The sequence below is a fragment of the Ochotona princeps genome, chromosome 7, assembly GCF_030435755.1.
Source record: "Ochotona princeps isolate mOchPri1 chromosome 7, mOchPri1.hap1, whole genome shotgun sequence".
Lineage (NCBI taxonomy): Eukaryota > Metazoa > Chordata > Mammalia > Lagomorpha > Ochotonidae > Ochotona > Ochotona princeps.
The window spans coordinates 65,597,618-65,613,061 of NC_080838.1; positions in this window are offsets into that span (position 1 = coordinate 65,597,618).

Consider the following 15,444-nt stretch of genomic DNA (forward strand, 5'->3'; position numbering starts at 1 on the left):
TTTCTCTTTGCAAAAATACACACCAGATCTTGCAAATTTAGTATACAAGAATTTCCGGATGCTCAGGCAACAGCTGAGCCGCAGGGACCTGCCTTTTTCCCCCTGGTTTTCTCTTGCCCTTTGGGCCCTAAAATTAAGTGCCACTGAGCCAGACATACTGAGGAAATGTGGAGTTGCAGATATTCGATAGGTCCAAGCAAAGCTAAAGGACTTTTTCATGGCTTTCTGTAGAATAGTTAAAAGTGTTTATTGAAGGTTGAGAGACTCAAAACTCCTAAATAAGGTCATGGGTTTGATTTTTTTTAAAGATTGTTTTATTCTTAATCATTTGAAAGGCAGAGTTATGGGAGCAGGATGCAGAAATAGAAAACTTCCACATACGGATTCACTTCCCAACTACTTGCATGTCAGGCCATGGCCAAGCCAAGAGACAGAAGCTTCATCCTGTCCTCCGCATGGATGCAATGGCACAAGCACTTGGTCATGAGTGGAGAAGCTAGGATTCGAACCAATGCCCACATGGGATGCTGGTTTTGTGAATGATACTTTAACCCTCTATGCTGCAATGCCAGCCCTGAATGTAATCATCTGAGTTGAAGTTACAGCTTGCTCTCCACAGCTATATGCTACCTGGAGAGGACAGAAAAAAAGCAGTTTTTAGAAAGAAACACATCTCCATGTCTTCATCCTCGTGTACCACCACATCGTAAATCAGGGGAGTGATCTGTTTTGTTTTTTTAAGCTTTATCTATTTATGTGAAAGTCATAGTTATATAGAGACACAGAAACACACACACACACACACACACACACACACTTTTTCCATCTGCTGGCTCATTTCTCATCTGGCCTCACTGGCCAGGATCAGAAGTGGAGCAGCCAGGACATGAATTTTTTTTTTTTTTTTTGGTTAATGTAAACTAATTAGCATTCATTGTTTTTATTCCCTCTGCCCCACCTAAAAACTCACCACAGAGCATTAGCATTGCCTACTGCATGATTATTAGTATTTTTTTAACATATATTTTTATTGCATTTCCTTTTTGTTAAAACTAATTACATTGCATTATGTGATACATTTTTTTATGCACTGGGATTCCCCCCCGCCCCTCCCAAAACCCTCCCCCCACGGTGGATTGCTCCACCTAGTTGCATTTCCATAGTTCAAATTCAGTTGACATTCTTTCATTGGAGGTATTTACCAAGCATAAAGTCCAGCATCTTATTGTCCTGGTAAGTTCAATGGTTTCTTGGTGAGACCATCTCTGGTCTGAAGGTAGAGGCAGCAGAGTATCATTCCAATCAATTAAAAGTCCCAACATAATATTTCCAACCATTTACAACATTATGGCATTAATTGACATGGTATTGATTAACCAATATGCTAATAGGAAAATGCAAGTTCTCAACCACAACCTGTGACTTCTTCATACACATTTCAATTTTGGTTTACATTCAACCGTATTCTATACACCTTAAAATGGCTTAGATTGCTATTCAGCTGTCTCATGCCTATTTTAATTTTAGTCTTTAGCAGTTTATAGCATTGAAGCATGATTTCACTGAACCTGGCTGTTTTTCGGGTGGTCTAACTCTATAATTCTAACAGGATATATGTCAACAGTTTAGGTGAGCATGTTTAGGAGGGGTGTGTAGAGAAATCTTCCATACCCCAGTGAGGAGTAACTAATCTTTGTGTCCCACCCAGTGAGGTATAAGTGCATCCCCGCTGACCGTTTCCTGTCTGGTTCTAAGCTTTCCTTGTTGTTCTCTGTCTATCTATTCTAGTTTGGTTTGTTCGTTTGTTTGTTTGTTTTGAGGGGTTTCTGGAGCGCTCTTGATGGTCCTTACGAAAGAGGGTGGGGACCCAAAGTTGGAAGCAGGCAAGGACCAGAGAAAGCTCCTCTCCCTAGTTCAGAAGGAAGTTTACTGTTCTTCTGTTTCTGTGGACCGCTCAGGGATCCTGGTTATTGTTCCGATGACCTTGGAACCTGCAAGGCAGGATTTGGGCTTCTTCCATCCCATGTGGTAGATCCAAATGGGGGTGGGTGACCTCAGAATTCTTGGCCTCCGAAGGCACTCCATTTCCCCGTGGTCTCCTTGGCAGTAGGGATGTAGTCTTCGGTGCTCCTTGGTGAGGTACTGGGAGTCTTCAGGATTGGGATAAAAGCCTCCTCCTGCAGGACATGAATTGATGCCTACCTTGCAGGCAGCAGCTTTACCCACTACATCACACTATTAGCCACAAGAGAGTCATCTTAAACAGCCATGAGTTGGAAGTAGCATCATCTTTCCAAGCTTGCTGATCCTTTGATCTTTGGGGATGAAATCTTGTACCACTTCAGTTTTGAGGCCACCCCCTCTGTGGGACTCCACAGTGCTGGGTAGTGCCTCTTTCCTCAGTAACTGTCAATAAGGAAGACCTGATCCTTCGGGCAAGACTCTCCTCACTGATCTGAAGCTACACACTCATGGGTTCTTGGGGATAATTGCATCACAACATAATAAACTGAACATTCACATAAGAGACACACACACACACAGAGCACTAGCACAAGTGAGAAAGAGGAACATCAAGAAGGCGTTATTCTGTAGCTTCCTCTCCTATGACTCATTTTTAGAAATTGGCTGTGTATGTATTTCTTCTTTTTTTTTTTTAAGATTTATTCATTTTATTACAGCCAGATATACACAGAGGAGGAGAGACAGAGAGGAAGATCTTCCGTCCGATGATTCACTCCCCAAGTGAGCCGCAACCGGCCGATGCGCGCCGATCCGAGGCCGGGAACCAGGAACCTCTTCCTGGTCTCCCATTTTGGGTGCAGGGTCCCAATGCATTGGGCCGTCCTTGACTGCTTTCCCAGGCCACAAGCAGGGAGCTGGATGGGAAGTGGAGCTGCCAGGATTAGAACCGGCGCCCATATGGGATCCCGGTGCTTTCAAGGCGAGGACTTTAGCTGCCGGACCCTGTGTATGTATTTCAAAAACAATAATAATAATAGACTAAAAAGCGGTTGATTATATGCAGATATCCTTCCATATGTATACCATGCAGAAGGATGGAAAAAGTGCGTACACATAAGTTCAAAATCTGAACTCCCACCCTTCAGTTGAAAGTGCTCCTAAGGGGAAGGTAATTGTGGGGAGAAGATAGCAAAAGGGCTGCTACAATTCCAGCAACACTCACACATCTCATTGAACATTGAGCATTGAACATTCAAAGCAGCCCCATACATTAGAAGCAATTATGCTTATTTTGTAAGTGTGCAAAACAAAACACAAAGGCTATACATGAAGAAGTCTCTTCACATTTACGTTATAGTGATTGTGCCAAATTCATTTGAACCGAATTTCATGCACTCAGTAGTAACTAGGAATTCACTGTGTGCAATGTATTGTTGCGAAAACAAAGCGCCATACATTTTCTGAATTCAAATTACTTCCACTCTAGTAATGAACAAAAATATTGCCCTAATGAGAAGTCATTCGCAACCACCAACATGATAGATTCAGATGATTATAGTAAAGATTGAAGAAGCTATCATGTAGCTTATGAAGTGAATAGCTGGTGAGAAAAAAAGAGGCAATGAGCTTGCAACAGTTTACTTCCTGGACATGTTGGTTCAAGTTAAAAATTCTCAAGCTCTTTTAAAAATCAAACTGGCTCAGTTATCCTGAGTCAGCCATTCAGAAACAGCCTGAGGCTAGGGACATTAATTAGAACCAATTGTGTTGCAGACCCAAACCCAACACAGATCTGCATTTAAGAGAGGGGGGAGGCAGAAGTGGGGAACAACTTAATATGTTTTTCAGAGAAGAGTAGTTCCAGAAAGACCAAAAAGGAAAAGCTCATATAAAGGAAGTACATCAGAAGGTAAGAAAAGCACAAACAGAAACAAAGCAGTGGCTCTAAAACGTCAGAAAATCTGTAATTGGTGAGAACAAGGGAACTTAGAAAAGTCAGTGAAAAATGGCACTAGATGCTTATTTGTGTGCAAACATTTCTCAAAAACCAATACACAGGTTTTCTATAGAAGACATATTTTGTAAAGATTTTGAAGACTCCTTACATAAAATAGTAATGGATGAACATACAATTTTTAAAAATGCTTGTATTTGAAAGGCAGACTTACAGAGAGAACAGAAGGGACAAAGAAACCTTCCATATGTTTTTTCACTCCCCAGACGGTCACAATGGATGTTACTGGAGTAAGCAGAAGCCAGGAGCCGGGAGCTTCCTCCAGGTCTCTCATGTAAAAACACAATTTAAACAAAAAGACCAGAGTTTGATCCTAACTCCCCTGAAGAAAATCATTGGACATTGTTGAGCTTCAATTTCTTCTTTAGAAGAAAAATGATTTTTTAATTTAAAATAAGAATGTTTATTTTATGTAATCATCACTAAGTAGACAAATGCAAATCAAATAAAGTACTGTGAACTTTAGTATGTGGTTCCTATTTTGAGGAATTCGGTGAGCTAATGTGACCACACTTGAATTCAATGAATAGTTGATAATCTGCTAGCACCACATTCATTAAATGGAATAGGAGGAAATCTACCAAATATACCACGTTAAAACAGCGGCTCTTTTTTAAATGGTTTGTTCTAAGTTGTTGGTGAGGTGGGTATTTTGAGAGCTGGCAGCAAAGAGCTTTGGCTATCCTGACAAATGGCGTGAAAGTGGGGAAGCGACACCGGCTGACTGGGGAGGATACAGTTCCTAGAATTCTTAGGAAAGTTCTGTATACCAAAGGATGACAGGAAATAAAACCTGTTCGCAATACTCTGAGTGTAGAACCAACCCCATTGCACTTCTCAAAGTTTTGGTTGTGTTTCACACACACCCACAATTTTAATGCAAATTTTCTAGAGATGTAGCTATTGTGAAATGGATTAAAGAAGTCACTTTGTTTTTCTTATAGTTGTACCAAGAAGAATTCTCCAAGAATTTGTCTTGTTGCTGCTATGGCACCTCAGCACATCTGAGGGTCAGTCTGGGCTTGAAATTCTGGGACTCACGTTAGCGCTTCGTACAGGTGCCAGCGTCATACAGGTGCCAGTGTCATACAGGTGCCAGTGTCATACAGGTGCCAGCATAGTACAGGTGCCAGCATCGTACAGGTGTCAACATCATACAGGTGCCAGCATCATACAGGTGTCAGCGTCATACAGGTGCCAGCGTCATACAGGTGTCAGCGTCATATAGGTGTCAGCGTCATACAGGTGCCAGCGTCGTACAGGTGCCAGCATCGTACAGGTGTCAGCATCGTACAGGTGCCAGTCTCTGCCTTCTCCATTATACCTTCTACTGAAGTCATTCTAGAGCATTGCATTATTTCACTTTATATTATTATTTTTAATTATCATGAATGTGATAGATAAGGTATTGTATTGGTTTTAATACATCCTATGTTCATAAATATATTATCTATGTATTCATGGTGAGGAAATAAATAATTCATTAAAATCATTTGCTAAGAGACTGGTAGATCTGTGAGCATTCAAAACTGTGCTCTAGGATTGTGGCAAGAAAATACAACTGCATAATGTTCTATAGCATTTAATCAAATTTGTGTGTTTCATTTCTTTTTTTTGCTTTGTTTTTAAAGGTTTATTTGTTTTTTATTGAAAAGTCAGATATACGGAGAGGAAGAGCCAGTGTCCAGTGATTCACTCCCGGCCTCAATGGTTGAAGCTAGGCCAATCTGAAGCCAGGAGCAAGGAGACTACTCCAGGTCTCCCATGTGCGTGCAGGATCCCAAAGCCTTGGGCCATCCTCGATTGCTTTCCCAGAGCACAAGCAGGAAGCTGGATGGGAAGCAGGCCGTGGGGACACGAACTGGCGTCCATATGGGATCCTGGCACATGCCAAACAAGGACTTTAACTTCTAGGCTACCGCGCCAGGCCCCCCTTTTTTTTTTTTAAGATTTGTTTATTTTTATTTTAAAGGCAGATTTACAGAGAGAAGGAGAGACAGAGAGAATATGATCTTCCATCTACTGGTTCACTCCTCAAGAGGCCACAACAGCCACAGTTAAGCTGATCCAAAGCCAAGAGCCAGGAGCTTCTTCCAGGTCTTCCATTCATGTGCAGGGTTCCAAGACCTTGCGCCATCCTCTACTGCTTTCCCAGGCCACAGGAAGGGAGCTGGAAGGGAAGAGGGGCAGCTGAGGATACAAACCAGCACCCATATGGGATACCGGGCACATGCAAGGCGAGGACTTCAGCCACTAGGCTACCATGACATGCCCTGTGTTCATTTCTATGGATGATTATGACAGTGTGTGATTACATTTCCAGAAATAAGATGAAAAATGAAATGTCTATTCTAACCATGCCTTATTATCATTACTTAAATATTTATGCATTCATTTTATTTGAAATGCAGAGAAACTGAAACCTTTAGAAAGACAGAACCCCAACCAGCCAGTTAGAGATCTCCTGTCAGCTGATGTATGCTTCAAATGCCTGAGTGTCAATGCCTGGGTTAGGCTGAACCCAGATGCCAAGAATTCAATCTCCCATATGGGTGACAGGTACCCAACTACATGAGCCATCATCTGCTGCTTTTTGGAGTGTGTATTAGCACGAACTGTTAACAGGTTTTCCCCGTGGAAGGGATTTGAGTCCCACCATCTAGTTGGGAAGTTCCTCCAGAAGTCTTGCCTGGGGTGATCTCAGACTTGACTCTTGTGTGTGTAGGTAAAGTTCGGTTTTTCACCCGCACCAGCCAATGCACATAGTGGTGGATGCAGCTGCCTTGTCAGTTCTGTCCCCAGCCCCATCTCTCACATGAATTAACAGATGTCACGGCCTAGCCCAGCCCTACCTGCCGCAGTCCTGGTCCTCACATTAACACCAGTGGCAACTGCAGCCTAGTCAGGGTGACTCCCAGTAACTCCCACCAGGCCCACCCCCAGCCCTGATTTTGGCATGTGCTGGCATGTGCTGTAGCCTACCCCATCCAGTGCTATATCCCATCTGGCTCTCATGCACACTCACTGGCCCTCCAACTTAGCTTAGCCCAATCTGCCCCTAGCCCAGCCCGCGTGTATGCTGACAGGTGCTGTTGCCTCCAGGCCTGCCTTTTATGATCATCAGTAGAATCTGCAGTCAGTTCTCCTGCCAAGCCCATTTCCAGCCTTAGATCTTGCTCCTGCCAGAGGATACTACCATAAGCCAGCCTGACAAGACTCAACCCCAATCCCGGCACTTGCCCAGATGCTACAGTCTAGCATGGCTGGCCCATACCCATCCTGGTTATTGTGCTCACCAGTGGTTGTGGTAGTCTAGCCCACCTGGGCCACCCTCAGTCCCACCTCTTATGCTCGCCAATGGAAGCAGTGGCCCAGCAATGGAGTCCATGAAGTTACCCTACCCGGCTTGCTCTCAGGTCTGAGTCCTGTGCATATCAGTGGATACTATAGCCTAATCTGAGATGGCTCCTCAGTCTTGTCATTTGCCAGCAGGTGCTGAAGTCTGGCTCAACCTGGCCTGACCCCAGTCCCAGCTCATGGCAGCAAGTGAAGCAGCCTAGCCCAACCTGGCACACCCAAGTCTTCATGTGAAATAGGTTTTGCAGTCAAACCGGACCTGGTCTGTACCCTGTTCTCACTCTCACACATGACAGTGTGTGCTATGCACAAGCCTAGCCCAACCCATCCCCTGAACTGGGCTCATATATGCCAATGGGTGCTGTAGTCCAACTGCGACTGATCTTCCCCCATCCCTGGTTCTTGGGCTCACAAACGGAGCTATAGCCTAGTAGGGAAATTCCCCTAGTTCCCCTTCCATGTCTGCTTCCAGAGCTCTGGGTCTCCTGTGTTGGCCAACCTTACATGGCCATCTCCCAGTTCTGGCACTTACTGGTAGGTATTGCAGCTTAGCTTTATTGACTTGCACTCATTCTTGCTTTTGCCAGTGGATGCTACAGCCTAGCCCAGCATGGCCCATCCCCAGATCCATCTCTCATATGAACCGGTGGGTACTGTGGCCTTGCCTGACCTGGTCCACATCCATGCTGACTCTTGCAAGCACCAGTAGATGCTGCAGCCTAACCCAGTGTGACCACCCCTAAACCCAGCCCACACACACATGCAAACGGGTGCTGCAGATTTGCCCAGCCTAGTCTACCCAAAGCCCCATCCTTGCACTCACCAATGGCAGTTACAGCTCAGCAGGGGAGTCCTCAAAGTCTCTCTGTAAGGTTCATTTCCAACCCACACATTTTTCATGTGCTGGTGGACACCTCAACCCAACCTGGCAGGGGCTGCTCATGGTCTCAGTTCTCACTGGCAAGTGTTGTAGCCTAGCCCAGCCAGGAGCAACCCATACCCTTTCCTGGGTCTCCTGCTTGCGAGCTATCCGTAGACCTGGCCCACACAAATTTTGTTGAGTGCTGTAGTTATGTCTGCCCTGGCCTGCTCCAAACCCTGGCTCTTGTGCTCCCCAGAGGGAGCTGTGGCCTACCAGGCGAGTTCCTCAAGTCCACCTACCAGGCCCATTCCCAGACCTGGATCTCACACATACCCTGGTTCTTGTGCTCCCCAGTGGGAGCTGTGGCCTACAAGGTGAGTTCCTCAAGTTTCCCTACCAGGTACATTCTCAGCCCTGCTTGTCAGGGACTGTCCTTAGTCCTAACCTTTGCATGTGTCAGCAGATGCTGCAGCCTGGCCTAACCCAGCCTCATCCCCAGGCCCAGCTCCCACAAGTGTCAGCTGAGTTCCATGGTCCAGCCTGGCTCAGCCCATCACCACCTTAGCTCTCTGGCAAAGCAATGGGTGCTACAGTTCCACAGAAGCAAGGCCGTATGTCTCCTACAGAATCTGCCCCCAAATCAGGTTCTCTTGCGTTCCACTGGTTGCTGCAGCCCAGCCTGACATGGCCCACCCCCTGTTGTGACACTCTTAGGCAGGTACTGATGCCTATCCCAGCTAGGCATGCCAGCCAGCCCATGCTTTTGTGAGTGCCAGTGGATGGGAGGCGTTTCCCCTGTTTAAACTTTTGTATCAGCTCCCTCACTTGCCTGTGTGTGCAGTAGCCTGGTTTGTGGAATTCCCCAGAAGTCATTCCTTCCCTGTCAAACATGCCCTCAGCTGCTCCCACTCCAATATGCTCTTTCTCAGGCAATCTACAACCCCTCAGCCTAGGGGCCAGGGTGGCATGTCTTGGCCCAACATTCCCTGCCTTTCCCACATATCTTTAAAAAAAAAAGTAGAAGGGCTTGGCAGCGTGGCCTAGTGGCTAAGGTCCTCGCCTTGATCCCATATAGCTGCTGGTTCTAATCCCGGCAGCTCCACTTCCTCTCTATCTCTCCTCCTCTCGGTATATCTGACTTTGTAATAAAGATGAAATAAATCTTAAAAAAAAAAAAAAGTAGAATAGGCTACTATGCTGGAATACTGGTACAGGTTACACAAATTTGGCATTTTTTTGGCCCAGGATGCCCTCCAGCATTGACTGTTTTTCCTCCAACAGTGTAACACTTGCCTAGGCAAAATACAACTTTGGCATTGCCTATAGCTGGGGTTAAACATTTCTCTTTAATCAAGATTTTTAAAATTTCCTATTAAACTTCAGAGTATTATGAGTTTTCAAGAGGAAAAAATGTATCACATAGCATTTCCTGTATTTATGATCTCCTTTCTCCCTGTATTTCTGCATAGAAGTTGCTGTGACACACTAACTTAAGATGACTTTAGAAGTTTTTATTTTCAAGGAGCCAAATCTTCATGGTGTGTTTTCAGACATTAAAACACATAAAGAGGGAAAAAAGTTTTTGTAGTGATTCTCATAACTCATAGTTGATGTTGAACTGCTGCAAGTTCAGCTTAGCAGAAAGAAGGAACCGAAAAGGCTAAGTAAAGAACACTAGTTAAAATGTGTGATGAGCATGAGTCATTTCAGAACAAAAAAGTGAAAGAGAGGCTCTGTCTGTACTTCAAAAGATTTTCTCTATTTCATAGATGCTGTTAAAAACAAAACAGGTGTATTCGGTTAAAATAATTAAACCTGAAATTTGGTAGACACAGTGTACAATGTAGATACAGAGTGTTCCATTACACATGGAGAGTAAATAGGAAGGAGTTAAGAGATCTGAAATATTAGAAATATTGTCCTTTCCAGGCTACTTTTGGAGACTGGGTCACAGACATTGGAAAGTTATAAAAACTGAATATATTTCTGGAAGGAACACAAAGAGCAAGATCATAATAGTTGCTGAAGAGCATGGTTCCTTTAATGCATGATTATTTTAAAGGTCAGCTGGTAGAAGTTCACCACATTTGTTTTGTGTAGGTGTACCAGCAGTTGGTATTCATTTAAAACAGAAAAACAAAATGCTTGACATTTGAAGTTATTCTGGATTATATTAAGTCTCAAATTTCAAAAAGTGAATTTTTGAATGGGATGACTATCTGTTGTAAAATGTTAATATCTAGTTTATTTGCCCTTACACATGGTGAGCTTCTGGGCCACAGTTTCTGGCACAGACAGGATGGTGTGTGAGAACAAATTTTCATCACATGCTTAGGAGACTTAATCATAAAGGTAGACGTACCAACACAATCAAAACAAAACCAAATGGTCAGATAATAGACTCCAAAAACAAATTAAAGCTTCTTATTTAACAAATGTCTATAGCCCTTAAGGGCAAAAACAGCACTGCTTTTTGCAGAACAGTTGGTAAGTTCCAACACGCACAGTCCATTAAAGTAGATTCCTAGGGTGAAAAGGATCCAGATTCATTGTTTATGGGCCAACCAGAGTTTGTGTGTGTCCTGGTGGGGAACATTATAAAGTACAAGATGTACTAACCATACATTCTGGCCAAATATTTAATTTCAATTATTAAATCTCTGGATAGACCACAGATATAGGAAAGAAACATAGTGAAACAAACCAAACATTCACAAAAACAATCAATCACACAATCCAGAAAGTTCAACGTCCTTCTGATGGATTGTTCTGTTCCCTTCCACTTGGAATCATTAGAAAAGAACCAGTGACAGAACAGAGACTGGAGAGCAAGCCATATTCATTGCAAAAAAGTTGTAACACTTTTGTTTCATTAAGGAAATAAAGTTATACACATTATTGGGTTCGTGCTGTAGCATAGGGGCTTAAGTCATCACCTGGGATGTTGGCATCCTCTGTGGGGTAGTTTGTGTACAGATTGGTCCACTTCCGATCCAACTCCCAGAAATAAAATATATACTCTGTATACTGCATAAAACAAAAAATAAATAATAAAATCTTTGTTTGATAAAAGCAGGCTATCTGATAGTATACATAGCAGGAATTCATGTAGTTAAAGAAAGAGAGAGAACCAAGATATACTCATATAATACTGAAGTGTTAATGATAGTAGAATATTATGAACTATTTTTTGTGTATCTACACTTCTTGATTTTCTAAATGCAAATACATGAAAAATCTGGTACTAACAATAAATACATGACCCTCAAGGGAATGACAGTTCCCCTACAATCTGTGGGGGCTGTGCTAGGAGTGAATGCAATGCTTCCAGTGTATTGCAAAATTCTGCCACCCCACCCCACTGCTAGCCCCATTCCTCTGTCAGTCCTATGTTCCTGGGAGTCATATATTTGCAAGTTAAAAGTGAACTCGTCTGCCAGTCTCGTATAGACACACAGAGAAAGGAACTTCAGCTCTTCTCCCAACTCCAGGAAACACGGATGGGGCACCTTCCTCACCAGTGGCCCAGGAAATGAGGGGCAGTAAACCGTATGGGCTGGAGTTGAACATTCACCATGACATGTTCTATAATTAACAGATTGCTGGGCCTAATGTGCAATTCTGCACTTTCTTCTTTAGATACAGCAGACTGTTTGCAGCTCTCGTATGCTGGCACTTCTGGACAGAAGAACCTCAGCGCCACCAGCACAGTGACAAGGCCTGTGGGTATCTGTTCCACTCTAACTGTCCACTCATGTGTCTCTTGCTGTTCCAACTTCTTATTTGTTACAGAGTAAGTCAGGCAGCCCATCTGATTTTACTTCCATAAGGAAGTTGGTTTTGCCCCACTGGTATAGCTCATTTAACATTCTCTTGAATATAGTATAGTCAATACTTATAAAGACTACAATACTAGAGTCCTTTATTGATAGGAAAGTTCCAAGAAAAACGTACTTAATTTCTGAAAGAAATAGATAAATGCATCAAGGTGAAAACACCAATTACATGAAGTAGTCATTCCCCACATGCCTTTAGGAAAATTATGCTGGTACATAGTGCTTTTAGAAAATTTGCTAGAGGGCCTTGAGTGGTGGCCTAGTGGTTAAAGTCCTCGCCTTGAATGTGCTGGGAACCCATATGGGAGCTGGTTCTAATCTCGGCAGCCCCACTTCCCATCCAGCTCCCTGCTTGTGCCTGGGAAAGCAGTCAAGGATGACCCAAAACCTTGGAAGCCCTGCATCTGCATGGGAGACCTGGAGAAGGTTCATGGCTCCTGGCTTCGGATCAGGTCAGCACCAGCCATTGCAGTCACTTGGGGAGTGAATCATCGGACGGAAGATCTTCCTCTCTGTCTCTCCTCCTCTCTGTATATCTGACTTTGTAATAAAAACAAATAAATCTTTAAAAAAAAAAAAAGGAATACATGCTAGATAGTAGAATCTTGACAGTATGCAGTGTCCATGACTTCATTTCTTCATACATACCTTCCATTTTCATTTTGCATGTGCTATTTGAATTAAAAGCTTATCAAATAAATTTTATTTATTTATTTATTTATTTATTTATTTTTAAAGATTTATTTATTTTATTACAAAGTCAGATATACAGAGAGGAGGAGAGACTGAGAGGAAGATCTTCCGTCCGATGATTCACTCCCCAAGTGAGCCGCAACGGCCGGTGCTGTGCCAATCCAATGCCGGGAACCAGGAACCTCTTCCAGGTCTCCCATTTTGGGTGCAGGGTCCCAAAGCATTGGGCCGTCCTTGACTGCTTTCCCAGGCCACAAGTAGGGAGCTGGATGGGAAGTGGAGCTGCCGGGATTAGAACCGGCGCCCATATGGGATCCCGGGGCTTTCAAGGCGAGGACTTTAGCCGCTAGGCCACGCTGCCGGGCCCTTATCAAATAAATTTTAAAAACAAAGTAAATTGAAAGGTTTGAGCGACTTCATTCTTTTGGAGGTTTGGAACATCACAGAAAGTTTTCATTGACAAGGACATTCACAGAGTGTATGGTCTGAATTTTGTCACGTCATCTCTCCGTGAGTGTAAGTTTTAGATCCTAGAACTGCCATATAAAACAAGGACAAGAAAAACAGAAAAGCATACTATTTTTAGCACGGTGCACAGTGACATTTGTTATTTTCGTGCAGCCGGTTATGTGGGTCAACCCATGCATTAGCATATAATCTCTTACCTACCAAAAGAGTTAGTCACATGGAAATACTAATCTAATCAATCAGGCAACTGTGAATGCTGCATATTAAAGGCAGGAAGGAGAGAAGGGGAGGCTGATTCCTGGGAACTAATTAGAGTGTGCTATCCTAAAGCAAGGCCCTGGAGCTATTGCTGAAGCAATTCATTGAGAATCAAAAGAAACACACTTCCCTTAACCATGTGTTTGTCTTGGGGTAATACCCTAATGACAAGACATAATAATATGTACTGGCTTTTGTTATTTTTTTTTTCACTGTATTTTTGCTTGGTTATCTTCACTTCAAGTTGTTTATGAGAAAGCTGACACGTGAAAATCCAGGGAAACTGTCACAGAATGCAGCAAAAATAGTTTAATGATAAAATTACAAGTAGAACATATTACTCCAGTCTCCTCATCTGGTGTAAATAGACATGTGTATTTCTACAATTTTTCAAATGTATGGTTATCTTTTCTCCTTGTGTAGGAACTTTTAAAAAATAAATGTATATTTTGAGTATTTTCTACTTGTGATTATATCCTCTAACTATGCCAGCATATTCTGCTGTCATAATTTTTCCCTTTTGATAACATCTCACAGAAGGCACAATAGTTGCTCCTTGAAAGCATCTTTTAAGTTCATGACACTTTTTAAAAAATATTTATTTTACTTGTTTAAAAGTCAAATGGTGGGCCCGGCGCAGTGGCCTAGTGGCTAAAGTCCTCGCCTTGAACGCACCAGGATCCCATATGGTCACTGGTTCTAATCCGGGTGGCCCCACTTCCCATTCAGCTCCCTGCTTGTGGCCTGGGAAAGCAATCAAGGACGGCCTAAGGCCTTGGGACCCTGTACCCGTGTGGGAGACCCAGAGAAGGCTCCAGGCTCCTCGTTTCAGATTGGCTCGGCTCCAGCTGTTGCAGTCACTTGGGGAGTGAGTCAGCAAGTGGAGGACCTTCATCTCTGTCTCTCCTCCTTTCTGTATATCTGACTTTCCAATAAAAATTAAATAAATTTTTTTAAAAAGTCAAATGGTCAGGGTGGTCAGTGTTCAGGTCTCCCACATGGGTGACAGGTGCTCAAGCACTCATACCATCATCCATTGACTTTTCAGGCATAAGATGGGAGCAGAGCATCTTGTGCAGAGCAACCTGGACTTGAACCAAAGCCCTAATATGGGATGCCAGTGTCATAAGTGGAGGCTAAACCCACTGTACCATAATTTTCCCATTTCCCACCCCAAATTCTCAATATTAAAGAGATCCAGCATACTTAACATACTTAACATACTTAACATACTTAATAATTTAGTCAGGCAACACTGAACACATAGTATTATTAGGTTTAACATTTAGTATTTCTTCCATTTTTCATGTCAACTCTGCTATTAGGTTTTATTATCAACTTCATGTATTATAATGAAGCAGACTCTATGATGGACTATGTCAATCAGTGGAATCTTCAACGACCTCATCATGCTTGGAGTGGTGAGACTGGCAGCAATTCATAACTGTTTAAATATCAAAACCACTTGCCCAAGACCCTTGGAGCATGTCCCACATCAGGGACCTGGGGTGGGTGGGAGACTGGGTGTGGCTTATCCCTTAAAATTCCCCTTTGCCCCAGGTATATGAAGGAAAAAATATGGAAATAATAGTCTTCCCCATTATCCTGTAGCCCTTGAACCTTTTTACCCTAATTAACTATGTAAAGATTGTCAAAGATAAAATAAAAAATGGGAAAAAAAGAGTTATTTATTTTTTTATTGGAAAGGCGGATATACAGAGGGGAGGAGAGACAGAGAGGAAGATCTTCCGTCCCCAGTGGTTCATTCCCCAAGCAGCCGCAATGGTGGGAGCTGAGCTGATCCAAAGCCAGGAGCCAGGAGCTCTTCTGGGTCTCCCACGCGGGTGCATGGTCCCAAAGCTTTAGGCAGTCCTCAACTGCTTTCCCAGGCCACAAGCAGGGAGCTGGATGGGAAGTGGGGCTGCTGGGATTAGAACCGGCTCCCATATGGGATCCCTGCGTGTGCACGGCGAGGACTTTAACCACTACAC